This window comes from Saccopteryx leptura, chromosome 3, assembly GCF_036850995.1.
Source record: "Saccopteryx leptura isolate mSacLep1 chromosome 3, mSacLep1_pri_phased_curated, whole genome shotgun sequence".
In the NCBI taxonomy this organism is placed as follows: Eukaryota; Metazoa; Chordata; class Mammalia; order Chiroptera; family Emballonuridae; genus Saccopteryx; species Saccopteryx leptura.
The window spans coordinates 178017260-178037192 of NC_089505.1; the positions used below are offsets into that span (position 1 = coordinate 178017260).

A 19933-nucleotide genomic window follows, 5' to 3' on the forward strand; every position below is an offset into this window, starting at 1 on the left:
ATATTCAGGGATATACCTAACAAGAGGGACTTGGCAGATATTAAGATCTATATAGCAAGCAGTGAATAGTGCATCTTCTTTCCAGCCAAAACAGGCTACAAAGTGTGGAAAGCCTGGGTTGAGTGGTCCAACTGAATGGTAGGCGCTGAACAGTCACCTTGACAACAATTGACTCCCAGCCCCACCTGATTACGCTGGAGGCTCTGACTGCCAGAGCCTTACCCAGAGCCTTGAGCTGAGTGAGGATAGAGTGGGGATTTCCCAGCTCTTTGAGCCTCTTACTCCCCAGACAGAAGCAGTGGCAGCCTCATAGCTGGATCAACAGGCTGCTAATTCAGGAAGGGGAGATTAGGGGAGAGACTCCAGGAAAGCAAACTCTCTCTCATTGTTGGACTCTACAAATGCCAACAAGCCTTGACTACCAGCGAGACTAAAGCCAAATATATGACATTGCCATAGAATCCCATCAACTGCAAATCCCTACCTAAGCGTGACACAGGGGCAGAACCTGGGGTACAGAGTCACTAACCAGGAAGAGGGAGAGAAAAGAAAAAGGAAGAAGTTAACCTCTCAAAATCAAGAAAAATCCACAGACTTTATAACTTGTTTCACTAATTCTTTGTTGTTGTTGTTTCTCTCTTCTTTCTTATTGCGTTTATTTGTATTTCCTCCATGTTACATCCCAGGAGACAGACCACAGCCAATCTCACTGGAGCCTCCATCTGTTACATCCTGGCGAGATAGGCCACAGCAGACACAAAGTGAATTTTATAAGTTTTATTGCAGACCTGCACAGGGACTGCAGGCAACCCATGCAAGGGAGCACTGCAGCCCCCCAAACCTGCACAGGGATGCAGGTAACCCACACAGGGGAACACTGCAGCCCCCCAAACCTGCGCAGCCAACAAACTGCGCAGGGACTGCAGCCCCCCAAACCTGCACAGGGACTGCAGGCAACCCATGCAAGGGAGCACTGCAGCCCCCCAAACCTGCGCAGGGACTGCAGGTAACCCACACAGGGGAACACTGCAGCCCCCCAAACCTGCGCAGCCAACAAACTGCGCAGGGACTGCAGGCAACCCACACCTCCATTTGGAGACTGGAGCACTGCAGCCAACCAAACCTGCGCAGCCAACAAACTGCGCAGGGACTGCAGCCCCCCAAACCTGCACAGGGACTGCAGCCAACCAAACCTGCGCAGCCAACAAACTGCGCAGGGACTGCAGCCCCCCAAACCTGCACAGGGACTGCAGCTCCGAGCTTCTAAAATGGCTCCTTTTTATAGGGTGGCTATCTAGGATGAGCAAGCATCATACAGAAGCTGATGTGGCTGTTAGTCATTGGCTAGGGAGGTCGTGCGCAGTTACAGGGGGGGTATTACTCAGTGGAGAATTTCAAACATAAACTTCTGATAAGGGTCTCTGACTCAATGCAGGATGTTGCTGAACTCTTTGTTCTCAGCGTCACAGGGACCTTGTACACTCTTGGCAGCCCCAGCATGTCAGTACTCCCTGAATCTAACATTCCCCCAATCTCTTTTGGGTATAAATCAAATCCTTGATTCTTCATCAGTGGGGAGAATGGTATAAGGCTAGGGCTCATGAGAATTTTCTACTTTAGCTGTAGCTATAAGCTAATTGGGTCAGGGGTCCTCCCTAGTATGTGCTGGCACGCTGATAGTGTGCCCTTAGTACTACAAGCTTTACGGACTAATTTCTTTCTGCCTTGCATTTTTCTTCTCTGTACTAACTTCTTACAACTTGCACAAACCTTCTGCAACTTACACAAACCTTCTGCAACTTACACAAACCTTCTGCAACTTACATAAACCTTCAACTTTTATGCACTTTCTTATCCAGGAATAACTGGCCTTCATAAGAACTTACTTTTTCCTTTCCTTTTCAAAAGTACCTCTACACCTTATACCTTCTATTATCAAAACCATACAATTCCTTTTTAATTCATCAGAACTGTTAATTCCCAAAAACCTTAACCTTCAGCAAAGACTAAGTTAGTACTAAGTAATCCTCTTTTAAAGATTGCTTTTTGGAGGTGTCCCTTTCATAAGTAGCCTATTGGACACATGACCAATATTCACAGATTATTCTATAGTGGTAGCTATGAGCACATACATAACTTTCATTTACCTTATAGCTTCTCTCTCAGCCAAGGGACTTACACCCCTTTCTGTATGACTCATAGCAGTACATGCATCAAACCTCTTAAGATGACTTACTTGGCTTTCCTTTACCTTAGTTTCCCTCCCTCCCCAAAGTCTCCATGTGTGGACCAGTTAACTTCTGGTTTGTGGCTGAAGCAGGGCATGCTGTCCTTCTCAGGGTCAGCTTACAAGGGTTGGCGAGGTCAGTCTTCGCTGTCCACAAAGGTGTCTCTGCTGGGAATGCAAGCTTCAGCTGGCTGCAGTGGACCCAGGCGGGTATGCCTTCTACCTTGGCAGTAGTGGGGGTGCTCAGGATCATGGTGTCTGGACCCGTCTAGGTGGGAGTCAGTCCTTGGGTGATGTACTGCTAGAAGTGCCTCTTGGACAGTCTTTGAACAGTTTGCTGAGTAACCTATAAAACCTGTAAGTACTTAGGGAAAGGGTGTTACATTTCTACACTTTGCAGTTAGAGTTTAAGTCCTAGTGACTACTGCTTCTAGCTGGAATTAGCAGCAGGTCCCAGCCTATAATAGGCATGGGGCATTGAGATAAGAGAAATAAAGGAGACACTAAACATAAAGCAATAAAACAAGACTGTCAATACCCACAGTAGAGATCTTTGAGGGATAAATAAAACTTAAATATTCAAGCAAGGCATAGTAGATGGCCCTTGTGTTTACAAGAAATGAGATTAGCTTATCTGCTACTTGGAAGAAATACCTTAGGCTCGTGAACGATGTCCTTAGGCCTTCAGTGGCAATTCCCAGCACGCTGGGCAAGGTCAGGTCACAGGTAGCTGGAGCAGGGCTAGAAGAGACTGAACCCTCCCTCCATGGAGCAAGGGGGCAGCTTACCTTCTTATGTCCCTCTTTCCACAGCACAGACGTGTCCCTTGATGGGGCCGGGAAGCCTGGCAGGCTTCAGTTCAATGACCTTTCTTTCCACTCTGGAGCAGGGCCTTGATGAAAGCTATGAAGCCCCTTAGGGCGCTGGAGCCAAAAGTTGGTATTTCCTGACTTCTTTTGGGCCTTATTTGCCTTTTCTGTTACTTCCTTGGTCATTATAGACCTTAAAAGCCATGCTCAGAAGATCTCACTGAGGGGCTTGACAAACAGTCTCAAGACTCCAAATGTTTCAAATCAGCCAAATTCAGTTTCCAAATGGCAACTGCCAGAGGCTGGCCAGCTACCAACGTCTGCTGCAGCCCACTCCATGAGGAGGGGTCTTACATGGTCTATCTCGCTGGGGGCCTCCATCTGTTACATCCCAGCAAGAGAGACTACAGCAGACACAAAGTGAATTTTATAAGTTTTATTGCAGACCTGCACAGGGACTGCAGGCAACCCATGCAAGGGAGCACTGCAGCCCCCCAAACCTGCACAGGGATGCAGGTAACCCACACAGGGGAACACTGCAGCCCCCCAAACCTGCACAGCCAACAAACTGTGCAGGGACTGCAGCCCCCCAAACCTACATAGGGACTGCAGGCAACCCATGCAAGGGAGCACTGCAGCCCCCCAAACCTGCGCAGGGACTGCAGGTAACCCACACAGGGGAACACTGCAGCCCCCCAAACCTGCGCAGCCAACAAACTGTGCAGGGACTGCAGGCAACCCACGCCTCCATTCAGAGACTGGAGCACTGCAGCCAACCAAACCTGCGCAGCCAACAAACTGCGCAGGGACTGCAGCCCCCCAAACCTGCACAGGGACTGCAGCCAACCAAACCTGCGCAGCCAACAAACTGCGCAGGGACTGCAGCCCCCCAAACCTGCACAGGGACTGCAGCTCCGAGCTTCTAAAATGGCTCCTTTTTATAGGGTGGCTATCTAGGATGAGCAAGCATCATACAGAAGCTGATGTGGCTGTTAGTCATTGGCTAGGGAGGTCGTGCGCAGTTACAGGGGGGGTATTACTCAGTGGAGAATTTCAAACATAAACTTCTGATAAGGGTCTCTGACTCAATGCAGGATGTTGCTGAACTCTTTGTTCTCAGCGTCACAGGGACCTTGTACACTCTTGGCAGCCCCAGCATGTCAGTACTCCCTGAATCTAACACTCCACCTTGGTCCTTTTATTCTCTGCCCATCTTATGCTACCCTTTTCTTGAACTACACTACCCATGAGTGTTACATTTTATTTCTTTTCTTCATCCTTACTCTCCCTTAGGGTTACACTCCAAAACCCTTAACTCTCACTCTCTCCCCTTTTGTTTTCTTTTGTTTTTTTTCCTTTCCTTTTTTTCTTCCTTCATTTCTCTCTTTTTCTTATTTTTTCCTTTCTATTCGTTCCTTCTTTTCTCCTTTTACTTTTCCTCTCATTTAATCCTCAATCACGAACAAATTATTTAATTTGGGACTCAAGTTTTTTTGTTTTTGTTGTTTGTTTTTTTTTCTTTTCTGCTTTTGTTCTTGGTTTTCCTTTATTTGTTTGTTTTTGTGGCATTTTGGGTACTTTTTACATTGCTTTTTAACTCACTAGCATTCCTCCCAACCCAAAGTCTCCATTGTATTTAGTCTTCACTCCACTTAATACAACAGATTTTTACTTATTATTTTTATTTTTTTCTTCTTTAAATATTATTTTTTCTCTCCTTTTTTCTGTTTCCCTCTTATCCCTCTCATTATATCTCTTAGTCGACCATCACTTAAAAGCAAATCATTTTATGCTTGTCTAAGATATCCTCCTTTTTTTTTTTCTTTTTTTTTTTCATTTAGTAGGTCCCTACTCCCTTTTTTGCCCCTTGAACTCTTCACCCCAAATCAGGCCCTCCGTTATAGGCAGTTTTTGTTCCATTTAGCATAATATAATTCACAGGTCATCATGATATTTACCTAAAGAGGTGAGAGGAGGGGAGGAGAAGAAAGAAAAAAGGGAGAAATAATAAATCATTACTTTTTTGTGTGTGTGGAGTGTTTTTCCTTTTTTTTTTTTTTTTCCTTTTTTTTCCCCCTTTTTATTCTTTCTTAATTCTAATTAACAATATCAACAAGACCACCTTCAGATGCCAATAAGAAAAAGGAAATCGAATATTATGGATACAAAAGATAGAGAGGTAACACAAATAGATGTGGAAAAATCTATGGAGAAAAGATTTAACATACTGGAAGCCTTGGAGCCAAATGACAGAGAATTTAAAATAGAAATCTTAAAAATACTCAGAGATATACAAGAAAACACAGAAAGGCAATTTAGGGAGCTCAGAAAACAACTCAATGAACACAAAGAATATATGTCCAAGGAAATTGAAACTATAAAAACAAATCAAACAGAAATTAAAAACTCAATTCACGAACTGAAAAACGAGATAACAAGCTTAGCTAATAGAACAGCCCAGATAGAAGATAGGATTAGTGAAATAGAAGACAAGCAACTTGAGGCACAACAGAGAGAAGAAGAAAGAGACTCAAAAATAATAAAAAACGAGAAAGCCCTACAGGAATTGTCTGACTCCATCAGAAAGAATAACATAAGAATAATAGGTATATCACAGGGAGAAGAGAAAGAAAATGGAATGGAGAATATACTCAAACAAATAATAGATGAGAACTTCCCAAGCCTGTGGAAAGAACTAAAGCCTCAAATTCAAGAAGCAAACAAAACACCGAGTTTTCTTAACCCCAACAAACCCATTCCAAGGCACATCATAATGAAGATGACACAAACCAATGACAAAGAAAAAATTCTCAAGGCAGCCAGGGAAAAGAAGAATACAACATATAAAGGAAGACCTATTAGATTATTATCAGACTTCTCAGCAGAAACTCTACAAGCTAGAAGAGAGTGGACCCCAATATTCAAAGCCCTGAAAGAGAGAAACTTTCAGCCAAGAATACTATACCCATCAAAGCTATCCTTCAAGTACGAAGGAGATATAAAAATATTCACAAATACAGAAAAGATGAGAGAATTTATCATCAGAAAGCCCCCACTCCAGGAAATACTAAAGGGGGTTTTCCAACCAGATTCAAAGAACAAAAGAAAACAAAACCACAAGTAACAGCTCCACCAAGAAAACAATAAAACCAAACTTAAACTGTGACAACAAAAGAAAAAAAAAAGGGGGAGAAAGGATGAAGATTAACAGTAGCAAAGGACGATGAAGTGCAGAAATACTCATAAGAAAGGGTACTACAATGAATATGGTAGGTACCCTTTTCATTACTTAATGGTAACCACCCTTGAAAAAACCACCACAAAAACACTTGACTTAAAAAAGGTAGCAACAGAAGAAAGAAGTATGGAATACAAACAAACAAAAACAAACAATAGAAAAACAAAAGAGAAGAATCAAACAAGATACAAAACTAACAGAAAGCAATTTATAAAATGGCAGTAGGGAACCCACAAGTGTCAATAATTACACTAAATGTAAATGGATTAAACTTACCAATAAAAAGACAAAGAGTAGCAGAATGGATTTAAAAAGAAAATCCAACTATATGCTGCCTACAAGAAACTCATCTAAGCAACAAGGATAAAAACAAATTCAAAGTGAAAGGCTGGAAAACAATACTCCAAGCAAACAACACCCAAAAAAAAGCAGGTGTAGCAATACTCATATCTGATAATGCTGACTACAAGACAGAAAAAGTACTCAGAGACAGAAATGGTCATTTCATAATGATTAAGGGGACCATCATCAAGAAGACATAACAATCCTTAATATATATGCACCAAACTAAGGAGCACCAAAATATATAAGACAGCTACTTATTGACCTTAAAACAAAAACTGACAAAAATACAATCATACTTGGAGACCTCAATACACCGCTGATGGCTCTAGATCGGTCATCCAAACAGAGAATCAATAAAGATATAGTGGCCTTAAACGAAATACTACAACACCTGGATATGATAGACATCTACAGGACACTTCATCCCAAAGCGACAGAGTATACATTTTTCTCTAGTGTACATGGAACATTCTCAAGAATTGATCAAGACAATATCAGCAAATTTAGAAAAATTGAAATTGTACCAAGCATATTCTCTGATCATAAAGCCTTGAAACTAGAATTCAACTGTAAAAAAGAGGGGGAAAAACCCACAAAATTATGGAAACTAAACAACATACTTCTAAAAAATGAATGGGTCAAAGAAGAAATAAACGCAGAGATCAAAAGATATATACAGACAAATGAAAATGAAAATACGACATATCAGAATCTCTGGGATGCAGCAAAAGCAGTGATAAGAGGAAAGTTCATATCACTTCAGGCCTATATGAACAAACAAGAGAGAGCCGAAGTAAACCACTTAACTTCACACCTTAAGGAGCTAGAAAAAGAAGAACAAAGACAACCCAAAACCAGCCGAAGAAAGGAGATAATAAAAATCAGAGCAGAAATAAACGAAATAGAGAACAGAAAAACTATAGAAAAAATCAATAAAACAAGGAGCTGGTTCTTTGAAAAGATCAACAAAATTGACAAACCCTTGGCAAGATTCACCAAGGAAAAAAGACACAGGACTCAAATAAATAAAATCCAAAATGAAAGAGGAGAAATCACCACAGACATCATAGATATACAAAGAATTATTGTAGAATACTATGAAAAACTATATGCCACCAAATACAACAATCTAGAAGAAATGGATAAATTCCCAGAACAATACAACCTTCCTAAACTGAGTCATGAAGAAGTAGAAAACCTAAACAGACCAATCAGCAGGGAGGAAATAGAAAAAACTATTAAAAACCTCCCCAAAAATAAAAGTCCAGGCCCAGACGGTTATACTAGTGAATTCTATCATACATTCAAAGAAGACTTGGTTCCTATTCTACTCAAAGTCTTCCAAAAAATTGAAGAAGAAACAATACTTCCAAACACATTTTATGAGGCCAACATAACCCTCATACCAAAACCAGGCAAGGATGGCACAAAGAAAGAAAACTACAGACCAATATCTCTAATGAATACAGATGCTAAAATACTAAACAAAATACTGGCAAATCGAATACAACAACATATTAAAAAAATAATACATCATGATCAAGTGGGATTCATCCCAGAATCTCAAGGATGGTTCAACATATGTAAAACGGTTAATGTAATACACCATATCAACAAAACAAAGAACAAAAACCATATGATCTTATCAATAGATGCAGAAAAGGCTTTCGATAAAATACAACACAATTTTATGTTTAAGACTCTCAACAAAATGGGTATAGAAGGAAAATATCTGAACATGATAAAGGCCATATATGATAAACCATCAGCCAACATCATATTAAATGGCGTAAAACTGAGGACTTTCCACCTTAAATCAGGAACAAGACAGGGTTGTCCACTCTCTCCACTCTTATTTAACGTGGTGCTAGAAGTTCTGGCCAGAGCAATCAGACAAGACAAAGAAATAAAAGGCATCCATATCGGAAAAGAAGAAGTAAAGGTATCACTTTTTGCTGATGATATGATCCTATACATCGAAAACCCAAAGGACTCCACAAAAAGATTACTAGAAACAATAAACCAATACAGTAAGGTCGTAGGATACAAAATCAACATACAAAAGTTCATAGCCTTTCTATATGCCAACAATGAAATATTAGAAAACGAACTCAAAAAAATAATCCTCTTCACGATTGCAACAAAAAAATAAAATACCTAGGAATAAACATAACAAAGAATGTAAAGGACCTATATAACGAAAACTACAAGGCATTGCTAAGAGAAATAGAAAAAGACACAATGAGATGGAAAAATATTCCTTGTTCTTGGATAGGAAGAATAAATATAATTAAAATGGCCATATTACCCAAAGTAATATATAAATTTAATGCAATTCCCATCAAAATTCCTATGACATTTTTTAAAGAAATGGAACAAAAAATCATAAGATTTATATGGAACTATAAAAAACCCCAAATAGCTAAAGCAATCCTAAGGAAAAAGAATGAAGTTGGGGGCATTACAATACCTGACTTTAAACTATATTATAGGGCCACAATAATCAAAACTGTATGGTATTGGCAGAAAAATAGACACTCAGACCAATGGAACAGAATAGAAAGCCCAGAAATAAAACCACATATATATGGTCAAATAATCTTTGATAAGGGGGCCAACAACACAAAATGGAGAAAAGAAAGCCTCTTCAACAAATGGTGTTGGGAAAACTGGAAAGCCACATGCAAAAGAATGAAACTCGACTACAGCCTGTCCCCGTGTACTAAAATTAATTCAAAATGGATCAAAGACCTAAATATAAGATCTGAAACAATAAAGTACATAGAAGAAGACATAGGTACTAAACTCATGGACCTGGGTTTTAAAGAACATTTTATGAACTTGACTCCAATGGCAAGAGAAGTGAAGGCAAAGATAAATGAATGGGACTACATCAGAATAAAAAGTTTTTGCTCAGCAAGAGAAACTGATATCAAAATAAACAGACAGCCAACTAAATGGGAACTGATATTTTCAAACAATAGCTCAGATAAGGGCCTAATATCCAAAATTTACAAAGAACTCATAAAACTCAACAACAAAGAAACAAACAATCCAATAAAAAAATGGGAAGAGGACATGGACAGAGACTTCTCCCAGGAAGAAATACAAATGGCCAACAGATATATGAAAAGATGCTCAGCTTCATTAGTTATTAGAGAAATGCAAATCAAAACTACAATGAGATACCACCTCACCCCTGTTAGATTAGCTATTATCAACAAGACGGGTAATAGCAAATGTTGGAGAGGCTGTGGAGAAAAAGGAACCCTCATACAATGTTGGTGGGAATGTAAAGTAGTACAACCATTATGGAGGAAAGTATGGTGGTTCCTCAAAAAACTGCAAATAGAACCTTATGACCCAGCAATCCCTCTACTGGGTATATACCCCAAAACCTCCGAATCATTGATACGTAAAGACACATGTAGCCCCATGTTCATAGCAGCACTGTTCACAGTGGGCAAGACATGGAAACAACCAAAAAGCCCTTCAATAGAAGACTGGATAAAGAAGATGTGGCACATATACACTATGGAATACTACTCAGCCATAAGAAATGATGACATTAGATCATTTATAGCAAAATGGTGGGATCTTGATAACATTATACGGAGTGAAATAAGTAAATCAGAAAAAAACAAGAACTACATGATTCCATACATTGGTGGAACATAAAAACGAGACTAAGAGACATGGACAAGAGGGTGGTGGTTACCAGGGGTGGGGGGAGGGAGGACACAGGAGGGAGGGAGGGAGAGATTTAGGGGGAGGGGGAGGGGCACAGAGAAAACTAGATAGAGGGTGACGGAGGACAATCTGACTCTGGACGAGGGGTATGCAACATAATTTAATGACAAGATAACCTAGACATGTTTTCTTTGAATATATGTACCCTGAATTATTAATGTCATCCCATTAACATTAATAAAAATTTATAAAAAAAATGGGCATATAAAAATGCTTCATGTCACAACTCAGTAGAAAAATGAAAATTAAAACCACTATGAGACATTACTTCACACCTGTCAGAAGGGCTTTCACTAACAAATCAATGAACAACCAGAGATGGTGAGGGTGTGGAGGAAGGGTACCCTTCTCCAGCATTGCCTACATGCAATTTTTCATTTTCTGCTCCCCTTTTCAGACATCCACAATTCCACTTTAGCATATACGGCTGCAACACAGAAAGACTATAAACACATTGATGCACTGCTAAAATCCGGAAGACTCCCTTGGTCCTACCACAGTTCTGTGACATGAGTTTTCTTATTTTGTTTTTTTTGTTTTGTTTTGTTTTGGGTTTTTTTTTTGCATAAGCCAGACAAACAAGAGAGGTAATTTAGTAAGTTTTTCAGAGTAAATCCAGTTGAACTCTCAGCCAAATTCAATTCTTCATCAGCAAATGGCTATGTTTTGGTGCCACTAACAACTTATTAAAGTTGGAAGCCCTGGTAATTAGAATCACCAGCAGCTAATGCTGTTTAACTTTGCTCACAATTCCTTTCACCAAGGGAAAGTAAACACACAAACTTCTTTCACTATGCAGCACACAGTCCTTTTGCCCATCCAACTTCACTCACTCCAATTCTCACTTCCCGTGAATCATTCTCCATTCTGTCCTCAAATCTGGCAAATTCTCCATTCCCTAAATATCTATTCTTATTATATGTAAAGTCTGCCTTACACCCTTCCCCATTTATTTCTAGATGAACACCTCCCAAATCTTACACACAAACATCATAGGTTCAATACTCTCCATTCCCAACCTCTTCAGAACATCTCTCACAAGGGTCCAGTCATCCTTCCAAAGACATGCCACAACCATTTTCCTCTTTAAACCTGGTCTCTCCATCACCAACCTGTCATGAACAAAGCCTCACTCTCACCTCTGATTTTATAACACCTTTATTTGGCCCAATCTTAGCCCTTGTTTATAATTTTCTCTATGCCCTACTCTACACACTCTCACAGTTGCCACCACCCATGACACTCCTCAAACATACTGCTCCTTTACCTGGCTGAGTTTCAATCACTTCCTAGTCTTGAAAATTTTAAGCTGGAATTTACCACCACAATCCTTCCACTTTTCTTTCCCAAGCTCTTGTGGCACTCAAGCCATTTCACAGAATCCCCCTTCTCACTTCAACTGTCTCACTGCTGCCATGTTGAAAGAGTTCATCAGCATCAGCTGCAGTCAATCCTTTTATCCATGCCTTCAGCACTTAATAGGGTGGGAAGAAAATAAAATAAAGGTCAGGTGTGTTGGGAGAACTAGACCTAATGAATGGTTCAACTGGATTTTCTTCTTTCTTTCTTTCTTTCTTTCTTTCTTTCTTTCTTTCTTTCTTTCTTTCTTTCTTTCTTTCTTTCATTTACTTTCCTTTTCTTTTCTTCTTTTCTCTTAGCAAGAGGCAGTGAGATTAAAACAGGGAACAATATTAAGCTGTTTCTGTACATTCCCTTACTGGGAATCAAACCAGAAACCTCTGCAATTTTGTATGATGTCCTAACCATTCCAGCTATTTGTCCAGTTCTTAATTATTTATTTTTATTGATTTTTTTATAGAAACAGAAAGAGAAAGGGAGAGAGAAGGGAGGGGTAAGCAAACTTTGTTGTGCCACTTAATCATTCATTAATTGGTTGCTTCCCCTTTATTGCCCTGACAGGAGATCAAACTGGTAAACTTCAAATTTCAGAACAATGCTTTAACCCACAGAGATGTGGGGAAAACTGATTCATTAGGCTTGCTCCCTGGTTTCCTGGCTGTAAGCACTTTGCACAATTATTGCACTAGCATATGGAGAAAAGCCACGTGTGTGTCTATAAAAAGGTATGGGTGCCTTCTCTCAGGGCTGATTCGGCTAGATTGCTTTCCTACCACTGTGAGGTTTGGTTTCCTGATTCCCCCAGCTGCCACCAATAGGAGCAGTTTTCCTGATCCCTCCCCCTCCACTGAAAAAAGCAGGATTTTCTTTGGTTATTTTCTCTCTTGTCTCTGTAGGCCTCCAATAAATGGGTATGGCTTGACACTTTTTGAGTCCACAGTTTCTCTACCATCTGCCTGAATTCAGTAAAAACCTGCTTGGCTTCAACCAACAGACTTACATTTGGCATAGAGGGCAAGATTTGGATCAGATCAGTGTGGAGATGCCAACAACCTTGAAGGGTGGGGTAGAGGAGTTGTCTTTGTTCTGTAGCATATGGATCTCCATGGCTGTATTTTTGGGTGCCATCGACTGGGTGCTTTTTACAGCCCTGGATAAAAAAAAATGAGAGCTCTGTGTGAGAGGCTGCCTGAGGTCAAAAGCTCCAGTATGAGCTGCAGACTGAATGCCAACAACAGCATGAGCTAGAACAGTCACTGGAGAAAGAGTTTCAGATTCAAAAACTGCTAGTCAGGCTAGAGGCTGAGAACCAGTGATGGCTTGAACTGGAATGAATGTTGGAAATGGGGGTTGACCTCTCTCAAGAACTGCAGTGTGAAATGCAGGCTGAGCACCAAAGGTGCCTGGAACTGGAACTGGGCTGTCGCCTATGATTGCACATGCTGAGCTGCCTCACTGCTCCTCCATGCCACCAAGCACACCAGCTGCCCAAGAGCAGGGTCTTACCACTCCCCTTAATCACTGGGCACTGGGTGTGCAACTAACTTCAGACTCCTCTGCAAACTGGTCTTGCAGCGTGACCTTGGCTGCCTAGCTGGGAGAGGCAGATCTCCCACATTCCAGAGAGCACGCCTTCAACTGGGGTCGAGGTGTCTCTTCCACCCCCACACAAAGTTGGGTGCTCACAGAGCCGCCACTTTGGCCACTCGTTACCTAGCAAGCGGAGGAGGCCTGGGAACACATCCCTGCACAGCTGCCCAGGCAGCTGACACTGGCCCTTGTCCTTCCATCCCCAGCCTTCCCCCGACCACACCTCTGCAAGTTGCTGTGACACTGAGACCCCTGACCCTTGCTCCAGTTCCCACCATCTGGGTGGGTGGGCACACCTTCATTCTCCAGGAATAATGACAGGACACTGAGGAGGTTCTCTTGGCAGCCCACAGGAAATGGTAGCAGAGCTTGTGGTAGTGCCTAACATGGGGCCTGGCATGCCCAGGCACCTAGGACGCAAAGCAGTGCAGACACCTGGAGGCCAGGCATTTCTTCTTGGGCCACTGGAGGTGGCTGTCAGGCATCTATGGCCATACCACCCTGAACACGCCTGGTCTCCTCTGATCTCAAAAGCTAAGCAGGGTCAGGCCTGGTTAGTACCTGGATGGGAGACCGCCTGGGAATACCGGGTGCTGTAGGTTTTTGCCTCCCCTCACCCCCTTTTTTCCTGTTGCCTTGGCCACTGGGTCACATATCCTACACATGCCCAAGGCACAGCACTTCGAGGTGGCCTTGGCCACTTTGCGAAACCTGGCAGTTCACTCAGGTGTTTGCTGGTTGCCCATGAGCACCGGGCCTGAGCTGCTTCCTCCCCTCCTCTGCCCCATCATGTACATTAGCTGCCCAGGAGTCGGGTCCTGCCATTCCCATCTATCCCTGGGCGCCTGGTGTGCAGCTAACTCCAGGTTCCTCTTCAAACTGGTCTGGTCCCTGATGCGGCGACCTCAGCTGTCCAAGGGAAGTTGAGGCGGGGGAAGAAACCAGTGCCGTGCAGAGCTTGTGCTAGTGTGAACGACACAGGGGGCCCAGACATGCCTACTCACATGAGGTACAGAGCACTGAGGAGACCTGGAGGCCAGGTGTTTCTTCTTGGGCCACCAGAAGGCTGCCGTCAGTGGTCTGTGTCATATCACCGTGAACTCGCCTGATTTCACGTGACCTTGTGAGGGTACGCAGGGGCAGGCCCCATTAGTACCTGAACAGGAGAACCGCCTTATAATACAGGGGCGTTTCAGGCTTTCGCCTCCACCCACCTTTTCTTTATTTTTAGGTTTGTGGGTTTTTGTTTTGTTTTGTTTTTTCTTTTTGCTTTGGTCATAGGGTCGCGTGTCCCCACACATGCTGGGGGCACATGGAGAGAGCCACTGCATCCGAATGCATCCAGCCTACTTGCAGCTGAGAGCCAAGGAAGGGCCCTCCACTGCCTTGAGTGCCAGCTCACTCACTGAAACAACTGAAAGGCTGTTTGTGGCATTGACCCCAGAAGCAGGGTAAGCATGGACACAGTGGATAGTGTCAGACTGGGATAACAAAGGACCCAGGTGCAAAGCCCCAAGAGATCTCCAGGCTGAAAACAGGCTTGGAGTCATTTTGTCTCTATCAGTGCACAATGTCACACCTGGCCCAAACTTGATCTATGTCTGTGTTTTTCTTCATCTTCCTTTGCCGCCACTCAGGTCTTCAATTCCCCACGCAGGTAGAGGCAGGTATAGCACTTCGAGGTGGCTCTAGCCACTGCCCCAGCCTGATTGTCCACCCCTACCTGGGGCTGTCGCTTACGAGCACAGGTGCTGAGATGCCCCCACCTCTCCTCCATGCCAAGAACACACCAGCTTCCCAGGACCTGGGTCCTGCCACTCCCTGTATCACTGGGCACCAGGTATGCAACTAACTCCAGGCATCTCCACAAACTGGTCCTTGCTGCGTGACCTTGGCCACCCAGCAAGAAGAGGAGGATCTCCCACCTTCCAGAGAGGAGGCCTTCACTTGGGGCCAGGCATCTCTTTTGCCTCCATATAGAGTTGGGGGCTCACAGCGCTGCCACTTATGCAAATGGAGGAGTCCTGGGAACACACTTCTGCACTGCTGCCCAGGCACCTGACACTGGCCCTAGCAACAGGGATGAAACAGATGGCACAGGGAGCTTGTGGGAGTGCCTAACAGGGGCCTGGCATGCTCAGGCATTAACAGTGTGGGTGTTGAAGGCAGAATGTTGAGGAGCCTCCTGGCCAGGCTTTTCTCATCAGGTTGAGTGGATGATTGATGGCTTAAGTGTTGTCTTTTTCTGCATCTCCCTCTTTCTCTTTCTTTGCCTTTCCTTTCTAAACTGAATAAAAAAATGAAAAAAATCTAAAACAAAAATAAGAAGTTTCTTTTTATTTTTACTTTTTAATTCTAGGCCTTTAATATAGCTTCTGCTGTGTAATCCCTCATGAATTTTTTTTTTAATTTTTATTAATGTTTAATTTATTGTGTTTGGATTCAAGTTTCCCATTGAACATAACTCCCTCACCCCAAACCCCTGTGTCCCTTTTTATACCTCCTTTGCCCCCCTTCCCTCTAGGACTTGCTGTCCTGCTATGTATATCTGTGTTATGTATATATAGTTTCACCAATCTTCCTACCCTCTCTGATTCCATCTCTTCATCCCCTTCTCTCTGACTGCTGTCCCTCTGGTCCCTGTGACTCTGCCTCTGCCTCTATTCATTCCTCAGTTCACTTTGTCCATTAGATTTCACATATATGTGAGATTATATAATATTTTTCTTTTTTTGCTTGGCTTATTTCACATAGCAGAATAATCTCCACGTCGATCTATGCTGTCACAAAAGGTAAGATTTCCTTTTTTCTCACTGCCACATCTGGGTCAGATGTGAGGAGATTTTTCATTAGCATACCACTCTAGCAAAGGTTTTTAGGTCCTGAAATAATGCATTCTGCAGCTGGCCCCTGAATGTGCCAGCCCTGGGCCTCCCAAGCAGGAACCTAACACAGACCAGTGGGAGACACTGCCCGTAACTGGCCCCCTTTCAACTTGGGACCTTCATCAATTTCTGACCTCATGATTCTTTTTGCTGCAGAGTTTGAAAATAATCTTTTAGAACCTTCCCTCCCCTGCCAGGTTTTGTGAAAACTTTTGCAGAATCGCCTAACATTTTAGAAGTTTTTAGCCCTGGCCGGTTTGCTCAGTGGTAGACCATCGGCCTGGCGTGCTGGAGTCCCAGGTTCGATTCCCGGCCAGGGCACACAGGAGAACCGCCCATCTGCTTCTCCACCCCTCCCCCTCTCCTTCCTCTCTGTCTCTCTCTTCCCCTCCCACAGCCAAGGCTCCACTGGAGCAAAGTTTGCCCCCGCGCTGAGGATGGCTCTGTGGCCTCTGCCTCAGGCACTAGAATGGCTCTGATTGCGGCAGAGCGACGCCCCAAGATGGGCAGAGCGACGCCCCAAGATGAGCAGAGCGACACCCCAAGATGGGCAGAGCGTCGTCCCCTGGGGGGCATGCCGGGTGGATCCCGGTCGGGCGCATGAGGGAGTCTATGTCTGACTGCCTCCCCGTTTCCAGCTTCGGGAAAATACCAAAAAAAAAAAAAAAAAAAATTTAAAAAAAAAAAAAGAAGTTTTTAGTATTTTGTTTTTTAGCAAATATTTTAAATTTTAAAAAAATCTTGGTCAATGTATTAATTATGGAGTCAAAGAAGTTATTGGGTTTTTTTTTTCAAGAATCTTAAATTAAAACTATAATTTTTTTTCAGGCTTACTAATGTGCAGATCTTCATTGCTTTTTAGTTTTTCACAGTTTGGTGGGAGCACTGATTCTTAGCCTATCTACCTGCTGATGGAGAGTGTCTTTGTTCATTATGGCTTAAAGCCTAACCTGTGGTTCTCTGGAGAGAGCCCCTGTCTCTGAATTCTTCTGGCCTATGTGCAGCTGGGAGCAGAGGAAAGGCCCTGCTTATCCTTGAGTGACCTGGCAGGGCAAGGTCACTTAAACAACTTGAAGGCTGTTCATGGTATTGACACCAAAAGCAGGGCAACAGGCACACAGTGCTACCACAGACTAAATATGTCCTCATATGCTTGTAGGATAGAGTGTTTCATAGTTATCAGCTCTACTCCCCTAGCACAATAGCCTGTTGTTTAAGCATATAAAATCAATGAGTTTTCCAGGCTTGGTGTCATTGTGTCTCCATCAGAGCACAATGTCCCACCTTACCCAAACTCTATCTATGTCTTTGTGTTTTTCTTTTATCCTCCATTGCCCCCACTCAGGTCTTCACTTCCCTGTGCTGGTTGTGGCAGTTTTCTGTATACCCATCCCCCCATGTTTTCATAGCTTAATTGAGCCCTGTAACTTCATGCTCATCATCTACACCACGATGAAGCACCATGATTGTGCATTCATGTTTAACAATGAGGCCACCTACTACATATGTCAATATCAGAGCCCTGAGCAGATAAATTTCTGCAGAGAGCTGCTGTCCAGTTGAACCTGAATCACAAGCCTCAAGGTTTCCACTGTAACTCCAGTGGGAGCAGGTCCAGGTTTTCTGGGTCTCTTAAATCAGGGAAGCCACTGCTTGGTTGCCTTCCTTTACTGAGCCCAGAAGTAGAATGTTTCCCCACCAGAGCCCTGGTAGGTGATAAAAACCACCTACCACCTTCACCTTCTCCCTGAATGGTTTTCCTGGATTTGGCAGAAAAGACAGAGGACCACAGCACTGTGGTTGTTCAGGGAGGGGGCTAGGTGAGCTGGTGTACTGACTCCGTTTTGGTGGTTTATAAAACATGACTCAGTGGCTTCTACAACAGCAATTAGTGTTACATGTGAAACAAAAAACATTATTAATGGCCAGGAGAAATGTCTTTCTGCTGAGTGATGCTGAAGGAGGTGGTTTTATGTTAAGGTCTGGAGTTCTTTCTCTGTGTCATTGGCTTCCTTGGTCTCAGTCTTGCCTTTAAATGATGCTTTAGAAAGTGTTTTGGTGGAAAACCTCAGAGAGGTGACAAGGGTCTGTGCCTCCCTGATCAGCAAGCCTGTGGAGAGAAAAGAAAATGAAGGTGGCACAATCAGGGTGCCAGGGCCTTAGGCTCCTTGGCATGTCTTGATCACCAAGTGGCATGTGCCCATAGGCTCTGCTCCCACTAGCCCTGGAAGACTCTGATGTGGGGCAAACAAAGGCAGCCCAGGCTTTGGCCAAACTCACCATCACCTCTAAGCCAGAGATGATGTTTCCTGGGAGGAGGGTGTATGTCTTCCTGCTCCAGCTCTGGCCCCTCTTCCACTCATCACTGGGTTCTAATGGCCTCTGATCTGGGCTCTGACTCCTTCTTAGGACCAACAGAAAGTGGCTGGAATAGGGAGGGCAGCCTTCTGTTTGCATGGACTGCCACCTGCTGAGTTAGTGGGGTTGGTGGGGCCTAGGATATGTAGTCTTGACTAGTAGAGTGCATTTCGCAGATCTGTGAAGTAGTCTGGTCTCTTGTCTCTGTTACACCCCAACTGCTCAGTCCTTTAAAAATCAAGATGCTCATAGCTTGAATAAACTTGGCAGGGATCAGTGAGAGGCTTCAATAAGATTTCCTGAGATGTGAGGCCTGGGCAGGGTGTTAAGGTATAGATTATTCCCACTGAAGTACATTACACTTTGAAAAGCACTTTCTGGTCATTGCTCTGAGTCTGTATCATTTAGCTGAGTGGACCATTCCATGAGAACAATTTACTTAACCATAATAGTGCAAGTTATAGAGTCATACGGTCTGTGTTTGAATCCTGGTTTCTCTGGTTACTAGTGTATAACTTCAAGCAAATTACTTAATCTCTCCATACCTCAGTTTTCCCCTCTGTGAAATAGGATGGTTATAGTATCTACCTCATGTAATTGTGATGAGGAGAATTAAATGAGAAAATACATGTAAAAGTACTTAGTACAAAGGTGTCTGGCTTCAGACATGTGCCCAATCAATGCACATTAGCAATTACTACTAATTGTGACATTTACTACAAACTCACTCCTCAGCCTTGGTTTTCTCATCCACAAACTTCTTATGATAGTCACACCTGCACCTTCAGCATCGGGCTGTGTGAAAGCTAAGTCAGCCTAAGAGCTGGGTCAGGGGAAGTGCTCAAATTGTAGGTGTTAACATCACCATCACCAGCAGCATTGTCTCCTAAATTCTAGTTCAGACCATTTTTCATGGTTTTATGTTGTCTTCTAGGCCTGGTTAGAAGTCTGAAAACCACTGGAGCTCACAGCTAGTGCAAGAGGGTGTTTGGAAAATTCTCAGCCCAGGGCTGGCTTGAATGAGAACATGGTGGTGGAGGCTCTGATGGTGCCAACACTGCCATCCTTGGTTCTGCAGGCAGGAGATTCTAAAAAGGAAGGCTGTGCCCTAGATTGAGGTCTACATGTTCAAGGACCATGAGCTGATCTGTCACACAGCCACAGAGTGCATATGTAACTTGGCCATGAGCCCCTGGATGGGCTTTTCCCCAGGTGAACTCATGTACTTCATTATCTGGTCACAGGTATAAGACCAGTCTTTGAAGCCAAGGGCAATGACTGGCTGCAGCTGCTGGTGCTGTACAGTGGGGAAGACAATTAGCTGCTGTGCTAGGTGGCTATTGGGGCCTGGCTATGCTCACTTTCTCTGTGC

General features: G+C 43.3%; 1 long non-coding RNA gene and 1 other non-coding gene across 4 annotated transcripts; one reads left to right on the forward strand and one right to left on the reverse strand.

Annotated features, from left to right (window-relative positions):
• Nucleotides 1–1558: 1558 nt before the first annotated feature.
• Nucleotides 1559–3699, reverse strand: LOC136400383 (uncharacterized). Of its 3 annotated transcripts, none has more exons than XR_010750296.1 (4): nucleotides 3632–3646; nucleotides 2252–3536; nucleotides 1831–2147; nucleotides 1559–1790 (listed from the first exon to the last, which is right to left on the reverse strand). It is a non-coding gene; the product is annotated as an uncharacterized lncRNA (long non-coding RNA). The 3 variants fall into 3 exon arrangements; XR_010750297.1 differs by having other exon boundaries at nucleotides 1559–1770; nucleotides 1811–2147; XR_010750295.1 differs by lacking the exons at nucleotides 1559–1790; nucleotides 3632–3646 and adding an exon at nucleotides 3685–3699 and having other exon boundaries at nucleotides 1983–2147.
• Nucleotides 3700–13801: 10102 nt separating this feature from the next.
• LOC136401499 (5S ribosomal RNA) lies at nucleotides 13802–13920 on the forward strand. The gene has a single exon (XR_010750533.1). It is a non-coding gene; the product is annotated as a 5S ribosomal RNA (ribosomal RNA).
• Nucleotides 13921–19933: the final 6013 nt, after the last annotated feature.